This window comes from Callorhinus ursinus, unplaced genomic scaffold (genome assembly GCF_003265705.2).
Source record: "Callorhinus ursinus isolate GAN/ISIS: 27379988/994484 unplaced genomic scaffold, GSC_fseal_2.0 scaffold4, whole genome shotgun sequence".
Classification (NCBI taxonomy): Eukaryota; Metazoa; Chordata; class Mammalia; order Carnivora; family Otariidae; genus Callorhinus; species Callorhinus ursinus.
In genome coordinates, this window is record NW_027397066.1 from 122,078,339 (window position 1) to 122,088,073 (window position 9,735).

Genomic DNA, 9,735 nt, shown 5'->3' on the forward strand with positions numbered 1-9,735 from the left:
GGAACCTTTTTAAAGCTTCTTCCTGTATACAAACTCCAAAGAGAAAAAATAGGGTTGGCCTTCAGAGAGTTCTGCATAAAGATATGGAATAGCTAACAGGTATTCAAGGCTTGCTTTGTGCTGGCCACTGTCCTAAGTTCTTTACAACTCATTTAATTTTCACAACCACCCCATGAGAAAGACCTCATTCCCTCTACAAATGAGGAAATCGAAGCACAAAAAGGAACTTGCTCAATACCATCCAGCTAGGAAGTGACAGGGGTGGGGCTTAGGCCCATCAGCCAGCTCAGGAGACTGTAAGCCACCACCTGAATATGTCAAGAAGCCCGAACCCCCAAATGAACGGGGGCTTTTCAGAATAAAGTGAACAACAAAGGGACGGTCCCCTTGCTGATGAGGACACCAAGGCGTTCACAGGTGGCTAGGAGACCAGGCTGCTCCTGTCTTATTTCGTTTCTTTATTCTTCAAAAGGAGTAATCTCCAAACTGAAAACATTTCTGGGAGAGAAACAGAATCCACACAAACACCGAAGACTGTAGCTCCTCTTAAGTCAACTCAAGTCTCCAGTGGCAATGAACACACGCCACCGCACAAAACAACCTGCAGCTGACACAGCGGAAATGCCAGTGGGAGCCTGAGATTCAAGAACATGAGAGATGAGCAAGAGCTCTGGTTTCATAAAAGAAAAAAAAGGTTAGGGAAACAATAGACACTAGAAGATGTTAAAACCTTGAAAAACTCAAAAAAATTTAAAAAGGCTTAGAAAAAAAGATTTTTTAGAAGGCAGGATGGGTTCACTTGAGCAAGGCATGTCAAGACCACATAATATTTAATCTGCAGAGTTTCTAAACTACTCAACTACAGGAATGTAATTGTGACATCATCATGGTCACCACCAATGTCAGCTGGACTCACGACTACTGAGCAGTTTCTATGTGCCAGGTGTGGTCGAAAGCACTCAGCATGTATCATCTCACTGATGCTCAGAGCCCACCACGCCATGTCCTAGTAGTGGCCTCTCTTAATCTTAACACATTGAACAAAACTTCTCAGCCTTGTGGACAAAAATGAAATAGTTGTTCGTCTGATCAGAGGATGTGTAACTGATTCCTCGACATGAAAAGGATTTAAATGTACATAAAACAGACGTGTGGGACAACCATAAAATATGTTACAGTCTGTGCTTGCTTCTATACGGTTTAACATTTTCACCAGTTACTCAGGTAAAGGAATAAAAGATTTTTCAGATGATGTAGTATAGTTAGGGGTGGATAATACCAGAAATAGAATCAAGAGTGAGAAAGCCCAAGAAGCTGGAATAAGAGTAAAAGCAATAAACTAGAAACAAAAAGCACTTCAATTTAGGGTTTTGGATTTTGTTTTTTAAATTTGGGGAGATCCAGAATTACTGAATCTCATTGGAAGGAATTCTTGGTTTTCTGGCTCACCTAAGAAGTCCCACTAAATCTCTAGTTCCCTGTTTCTAGTTCCACACGATATGGTATGGGAGATGAAATCAATTTAGTGGATAAAGGTCAGCATTTTAAGAAAGTAAAATAGAAAAAAATCAAAGTGCACCACTTATAGTAATTATTAGCATTATTATGTTAGCTTTTGTTTCCATTTTATTCTTGGTTGTGTGTGCCCTTGGTGGTGATATAAAATTTATTTCCTATTATAGAGTGTGGTCAAAAAATTGAAAGCCACTTCTATGGCCAATTCTTAAATACTTTTCTCTCATTACCTCATTAATATACACTATCTATGGGGAAATAGAGAGATTTATATTTTGTACAGAAATTACTCATAGGAAGATTTTTTTTCCTTGTAACATTGAATTTAAGAGTGTCTCACTGTGGCTTGAACACATTGGTTGTGTCTCAGCCCTGCCACATACTGTCCACATGATCTTGCTCAAATCATTTGATTTTTAATCCCAAATAGCCTAATCTATAACAATGCAAATATTACTAATACCAAAGCAATAATACTTTTCAAACCCAATATGATGGTAAAAAAAAAAATTTTTTTAAGAGAAGGCCCTTTAAAAACTCTGAAGATTTTACACTGCTATTCTTCCTTGTAGCCCTTAAATTCACCTTGGACAAGCCTACTCTCTTCTTGTAACCTTTCAGCTATCTGAAGACAGTTATCAGGAACCTCTCTCCCCTAGAGTTGAAGCTCCCTGTCTGCGGAGCCACTCTTTGGAAATGCACGGTCCAGAGTCTACAAACCACTCTGGTCGGTCACTCATTTTCAAATGCACTCCAGTTTGTGTATGTTTATTCTGTCTTATTTCATTTTCTCCTATATACTCATTTTAAAGTGAGCATGCAACATGAAAAATGACATGCAAGTAGTGAAAATAGCTGTGTTTGGCGCAGGAGCTTCTTGATGACTACTTTGCTGTTTCAAAACTTATTTTTAATGCTGGGATATACTCATCTTCCATAAAAGTAAAACAGGATGCCCAGAATCTAATTCCAAATGTAGAATAAAATCTCAGAATATAACGGAACGATTATGTCTCTTGTTGAGGAGACAAAATGGCACAAAAATTATTGTCATGGTTTTGTTTTTTAGTGATGTTTTCAGCTTAAAGCTCTAAAATGTTTTTTGTTTGTCCATTTGTTTTTGTTTTGTTTTGTTTTTTAATGCCTACTGGTGAGCCATATCTCCTCCATCTTGAGTTTATGCCGTTGGTTTTTTTCTGACCTAAGAAAAGCCCTTAACATTTGTCCTTGTTTAATTTCATCTTGTTAGAGGCAGCTCATTGCCATAGCCTGTCAAGATCGTTTTTCATCATTATTTTGTCATGCAGTCCTTCCTCCTATAGCCCTGGAAAAAAGCCACAGGAAACCCCCGTCCATGTGACATAATGGAGGGGACAATGAGTGTCCTTTAGGGGAAGTCATTCGGGCAGTTTACAATTCTTCTTGTTCTTGTATTATTTTAGCCCATTTTTTTTTTCTCTCTGTGGTCTATAAGGTAAAGAAGAAACAGGCAACTAATTATATTTACCTTTTTTACTTAGTTGCTAGGAAGCTCAGAGTCTGAGCCAATCATGCATTTTGAGTGGGTCCAAAACAGCCAAAAATCCATAGAAGTAAAATAATAATTGTGGTAAAAGCTTTTTTTAAAATGACGTGTTTACATTATATGATATATGTAATTTTAAAGAATTGGGCTACATAGAGTAAATCCTACACAGGACTGTTCTGTATCTTGTGTATTTCAAATTGTGTTATTTCTATACACATGACATAGAAAAGCAAAACATATTAAGGGACTGCCATATTTGAATTTTGTTTAACTTTAAACTGTGTTCAAATAATTAATATTTTCTGCTTAACTATAGGTCCCTCAGTAATACATGTGTGAATCTGGCTTTGGGAGAGAAATACAGATGCTTTTGTGGCAGGAATAACAGTGATGCTAACAAAAATATCGCTATTCCTCCACATCGTGAGGTAGGCAAATACAACGGCCTGAAGTTGAGTGACACAATGGAGTTAAAGTGGTGGCTCGGCCTACAGTAGACCTTTCCTTAAATTTTTTTTTATTAAAATTTTTTTTTCAGAGATAGAGCACAAGTGGTGGGGGAGGGGCAGAGGGAGCGGGAGAAAGAGACTCTTAGGCAGGTTCCACACCCAGTGCAGAGCCCAATGCTGGGCTCAGTCTCACGACCCTGAGATCACAACCCAAGCTGAAATCAAGAGTCAGACGCTTGACCCACTGGGCCACCCAGGCACACCTCCTTAAACTTTTAAGGGTGCTGTTGTTGCCATGTGGATTTTGCTCACTTCACCACAGCATTTTTATGTGAAGGAAGAATGAAGCACTGGTCTAGGAATTGGGAAGTCTGCTATTTCTCTCTCCTGCTTTTCCTACACTGCCCTATGGTTGGAGGCAAGAGTACATCTCTCTGAGGTGCCTCAAACTCATGAAGATGAGGGGCCACCCTCATATATTAGAGGCATGTGCAGAGGACCTCAATAACTCGGTAATTATGTGGGGCAAATTGCTCTCACAAGTGCCGGCTCAGATCCCAGGTAGTAAGTTGGGGTGTAGTATTGAGCGGCTGAGAGGCTGACTTCTGTGGCTGCTTACCAGGAAGCCAGTGAATGAGGCCTGTCAGTTTTAGGCGTCTGTTTAGTAGAACAGAGAGCGGTGGTAACAGAATGTGACAGAACTACAGGTGGTGCGGGGGGAACGCAGAGCCAGCTCTGGACTTGAGGGTCATAAAGCAAAACAGGAATTAGTCCTGCAGACTGGTCTAAAAAAGTGAGTCAGAGAATCATTTTTGGAGTTTGGTCTTTGTAGCTGCCTTGAAAAATATCTAAAAAGTTGGAAAAAAATAAAAATTTTGATGAAGGCTTTCACATTCGAAGATTTTGGTATTTCCATCGACAAGAGGGGTGCAGTTGGGGCTAACCAAATGATTTGGGTTTTTTTGATGCAGAAATGATAGGAGGTTTGGGTGGCTTCAATAAAGGAGAATGAGCTCTGTTCGTTGTGACTACTTCCATGACGGCACATGAAAGGGCATTGTGGGGAGTGACAAAATGGAAGACAGTGTTTAGGTACTCAGACAGAATGCTATGGTCTTGATTTTATTTTATTTTTTTAATGTTATTTATTTTAAAAAGAGAGAGGGAAAGGGGAAAATATATCCTTAAAATTTTTTTTAAAGATTTTATTTATTTATTTATTTTAGAGAGAGAGAGAGAAGACACACACACACATACACGTGAGTGGGGGAGGGGGGAGGGGAGGGAGAGAGAGAGGTCCCCTCGCTGAGCAGGGGGCGCCATGCTGGGCTCCATCCCAGGACCCTGAGATTCCAACCTGAGGCAAAACCAAGAGCTGGACGCTTAACCGACTGAGGCACCCCAGTGCCCCTATCCTTAGAATTTCTAAACATTCCTTAATTGGAGAAAATCTGCTTTAGTTGGAAGGAGGGCAAAACTCCTGGCAGAGTTCAAAATGGTGGACCCATGAAGTCCAGATCCACTGCAGTGGCTTTTTCTTGCATGCCTTGAAGATGGCTTGTCTCCTATGGTTTGCAGGGTTAAAATGCGAGGTCTTCAGGGAGGAGCTCTAACTAGGTTTCTTACTTACCCAAAGTGGCCTTCCAAAACCTGGTGCCAGAAGTAGGAAACTGAAGTCTTGCCCCTGTCCTTCATTTGCTCTCCAGAACCAGCATGAGCCACTCTCTCCATATGCTTCGGGTTTTCTCGAACATCTGACGGCAGGTGGATAGCACAGAGGTTAGGAGCACAGGCTCCAGACCCCCCTCAGTGGTATACAACTCAGCTCCTCCACTTACTCGCAGTGTCACTTCAAGCAGGTTATTTAAATCTTTCTATGCCTCAGTTTCCTCATCTGTAAAGTGGAGAGGGTATTAGCACATATCTTATAAGGTCCTTGTGAGAATTAGAGGAGTTTGTACAAGTGTTAGATGTGTCCCTGACACACAGTAAGAGCTCAACAAATGGGAGCTGCTATTCCTACTTCCCTGGAAAAATTGGAAGAAGGATGATTAAAATAAAGGATATGCTAAATTATTTACCAGATGACTTATGATGAGCATGGTATTGTGCTATGCATGGGAGCTAAGCAATTTTACGATGATTCCAACCCTCCAGGGATTTAGAGCTAGACTGATGTGGAAGAGAACACCACAAGGTCCAAGTGCCCCTGAGGATAAAGGGTGCACATGGCGTAGGATCCTAAAAAGATGCTACAAGACCATTATAGAGGTAGAAATCCCTGGAATTATTTCAACACTGAGCTTTGAGACTAATTTTTGGCATCCAGTTGCAAGATGTGAATGTTTGGGTGTTTTGAAAGGGAGAAGGAAATTCTAAACCCCCGATACTCATTTTCTATACTGCCGTAATGATACGTGCAATCCTCTAGCCCCTAATCATTTATCCCATTGTTTTGTGATTATCTGCTGATGCATTCGTCTCCATTGTCAGCCCTGGAGAGATGACACTCTGTGTTACTCATCTTCATATCCCCAGGCCTGAGCACATGGCCTGCACTTGGCAGGCATTTACGTAGAGGCTGGCTGAAGGAAGAAATGAGTGCTGAGGGCATTGTCGGCATATCTAAAATTGAACGCCACCAACTTCCCTCTTTTGGATGTAGATTATGTTATTCATTCAGGCTTTCTAAATACCGATCTTTTTTTTTTTTTTTTAACTTTCTTTGGCCACCTTACAAACAATTTCCAAATCCTACTGAGTCTTCCTTTTACTTCCATTTACTCCCATCAACAGCCCTCTCACCATCACCCTTATGTCAGGTGCGCCTTATTTTATTTCTGAATAATCACCCCAAACACCCTCTGCCCCTTCCTCTTTCATGGCTTTCTTCAAGCTCTGCTTGACACTTTGAACCCCACCTCACCCCTAAGGTCAGCCATCTTTTCTTGCCTGTAGTTGAAATACCCCTCTCTGCTCTAAATCCTGGTAGCCTGGCTTTATCTCCTTTCTGATGATAGCTTGCATTTAATTGCTGTGCATCCCTACACTAGCACATCTAGTCTTGACGACATTCTTGTGAAGAATCTAATAAATAGCCTCCCCATTTTTCAGTTGGGAAAAATGAAGCTCACCAACATTAATTAACTTATCTAAGGTCACAGGACTAATTTGCTGTCTAACTTCAGATCTCTTTCTTCGACATCTTACTACCTCACCCCAAGTAAAACATCAGCTTCCAGAGAGGGGAAATCCTGCTGATACTTTGTTGCATCAGCAGACTCTCTTAGGTATATTACTTTGCAAATAATAAGCATTCAAATAGTGATGAGTTTTATCATCCTCTTTGTTCTTTAACAGGGAGAATGGAGGAGAGGATAACTGGGTAGAAAAAGAGCACCAAATCATCCTTTTTTTTTAACGGGAGAAATTGCCCTGTATCCTGGAGAATGAAGCAAAAGTCTCCAAGCTTGCAAAGTGTACAGAAACTCCCATCAATTTCCCATTTTTAAGTAAATTAAAGTTGAATTTGAAGACAACTGAGAATTTTTCTCTTTTCTTACACACATTGTCCCAGCACTCCAGAAATCTGTAGGCTTCAAAAAAATTACCTAGGTAAATATTAAAATGCTCACCACAATAAGGATACTAGAATAGCCAATGTCTATGTAACAACACTAGTCAATTTCAACGGACACTTTCATGACCAAGGCGTGAAAAAGGGAAGAGTTGTCAATGAGTCACCAAAGGCACATGTGCCATTTTTAGAGACTGAACAGGAAGAAAATGTCCACGTGTCTATGAGAGTTCAGGTCCCAGAGGCGGGACTGGCATGGTGAGCTCCTTCCTCTCGGAGGACTCAATGGGCATTTACAAAAACTTTTTTGCCAGCTGGTTCCGAAGCCAGTAGTGATTCAGGATGGTGTCAGTGCTCACAATATTTATATGCCAGTCCGTAATTATGTGCCATATCCACGTCATCTCTAGATGTTTTCAGAGTAGCTCGTCCTTCTACCTTTATGACTAAAATAAAACTTTAAAAATATGTATAATTCTCAAGCTGCAAGAAATCTAAGGGATTATTTAATTCAAACCTTTAATGTTATACCTCAGGCGACCCAGGGAAGTTAAGTGATTTCCAGAAGGACACAAAGCTTCTGATTTACAACCGTAAAGCCCACCACCAGACTTGTCCTGTATTTCCTAATGTAACTATTCTAGTCAGGGCCATGGGATGTTAATGTAGCGATTTAGTCATGTTAATATCTCAAGTCCAGCTACATTGCGAGTGTGAAATGAGTCCAGTAGATTCAAGCAAAAACACAGTGTTTTCTCACTTTCTGGGGACACACAGCTTGGTCTTGGAACGGGATTGGATGCCAGAGGGGCCTGGAATGTTCTTTCTCTTGCTCCTATCTTTTTTTTTTTAATTAAGATTTTATTTATTCATTTGTCAGAGGGACACACAGAGGCAGGCAGAAGGAGAAGCAGGCTCCCTGCCGGGCAAGGAGACCAATGAAGGACTCGATCCCAGGACCCTGGGATCATGACCTGAGCTGAAGGCAGGCACCTAACCGACTGAGCCACCCAGGCGCCCCTTCTGCTTTGGTTCTTGCTTCCTCTCCTGCTCCCTCACGGTCACACACTCACACCTGTCAGGGGCCACATGGCACAGAGGCCTCTCCTCTCTGCTCAGCCTCTATTATCTCTACAGCTCAGCCAAGCTTTCTCTTTCCCCAAAGGAACTGTGTTTTGGGCCCTGCCCATGCTAAGGGCTAACTGCTTATTATTTATGACCTCAATGAAACTTGAGAAGAACTTTGGGATAGAGGTACAAGAATTATAGTTATCTGTGTTTTGTAGATGAGGTTACAGAGGTATCGAGTGGCAAAGCTGTGGTGAGGAACCCTACCTGTCACAGCCTGAAAGTTGTGTGATCTTTGGCAAGTTATGTAAATGCCGTGACTCAGTTTCCTCATCTCTAAAATGGGATGATAGTAAGAGGGACCTCATAGTGTTGTTGTGAGTATTAAGGAGGTAACTAACCTACCGGTTTCCTAGACTACTGATGCCTATATTACACCATCACCATAGAGATGTGTTATTATTTGTATCTGCTATCTTATCCCCCAGCTGCGCTGGCTCTCTTATATATCTCGCACATGATACATGGTGGCCTGATCCCACATTTGTGACCTCTTTGATCAACCACCTTCCTTGGTTGAAACCCGTACTGCCCAGTATGGTAGCAACTCAGCGCCTTGAGCACTTGAAATGCGGCTGGTCTGGACTGAGGTGCGCTGGAAGTGTAACATACATGCTGGGCATCGAAGACTTCCTGCGCGAAAAGAAGGCAAAATACCTTGATAATACTTTTTTTGTGTGATTGCCTGTGAAATGACAATGTTCGTGATATATTGAGTTAGATCAATGTGTTATCAGAATAAGTTGCACTTGTTTCTTTACTTTTTAAAAAAATGCCAACGAGAAGAATTTAAATCACCTACATGGCTTGCATTATATTTCTATTGGCCAGTGCTGGTATAGAGACACCTTCTATGTTCTGCGTCCCAGGAGAGGCTATGGTTCAGCCCTGCCTGCGGAGAAGCTTGCTCGATATCAGGGGACTGCTCTGGGACAGTCAGCTCTGTGGAGGGACTGGTGCAGGGCCTGCTGCTGGCTCAGTGGAGGCTGGGGAGGGGGTGTGGTGGGTAATGGGGGCCATGGCTAGGATAAGCCGTCCTCCTGGTATCCAAGGAGAAGTATTACTTCTGGGGTGAGGGGCAGGATTATTATGGAGCCATTTGTGTTTGCTCTACCCCCCTACCCTCTCTAACCTGCTAGTTGGCTTTTCAGAACCCCCAGATCAGGCGAGTTAGGGCTGCAAAGCCAAAGCAAAAGTGTTGGTACATTACCCCTCCACCTGTGGTGGGTAGATTATGCCAGGTGACCAGGGAGGGGGAGGGAGAGCAAGGAGACTTTGGCCCTGAGACTAGGTAGGGAGTGGAGAAAGGTTAACCATGCTCCCCATAGCGACAGGAATCTGTGCCCCACTTGTGGCCACACCCGGGGGAGGGGGTGGCAGAACCTCAGACAGGAGAGGCCACATAGTGGCTGAAGACTTGAACCCTTCTTTGCTTGGAAACATCTGAACAAACAGCTTTCAAGTGACCACATCAGGTTAGAAAATTAGGATAATAGCAATGGAAGGCCCTCACCCTCATTTCCTAGGCCTCCCAGATT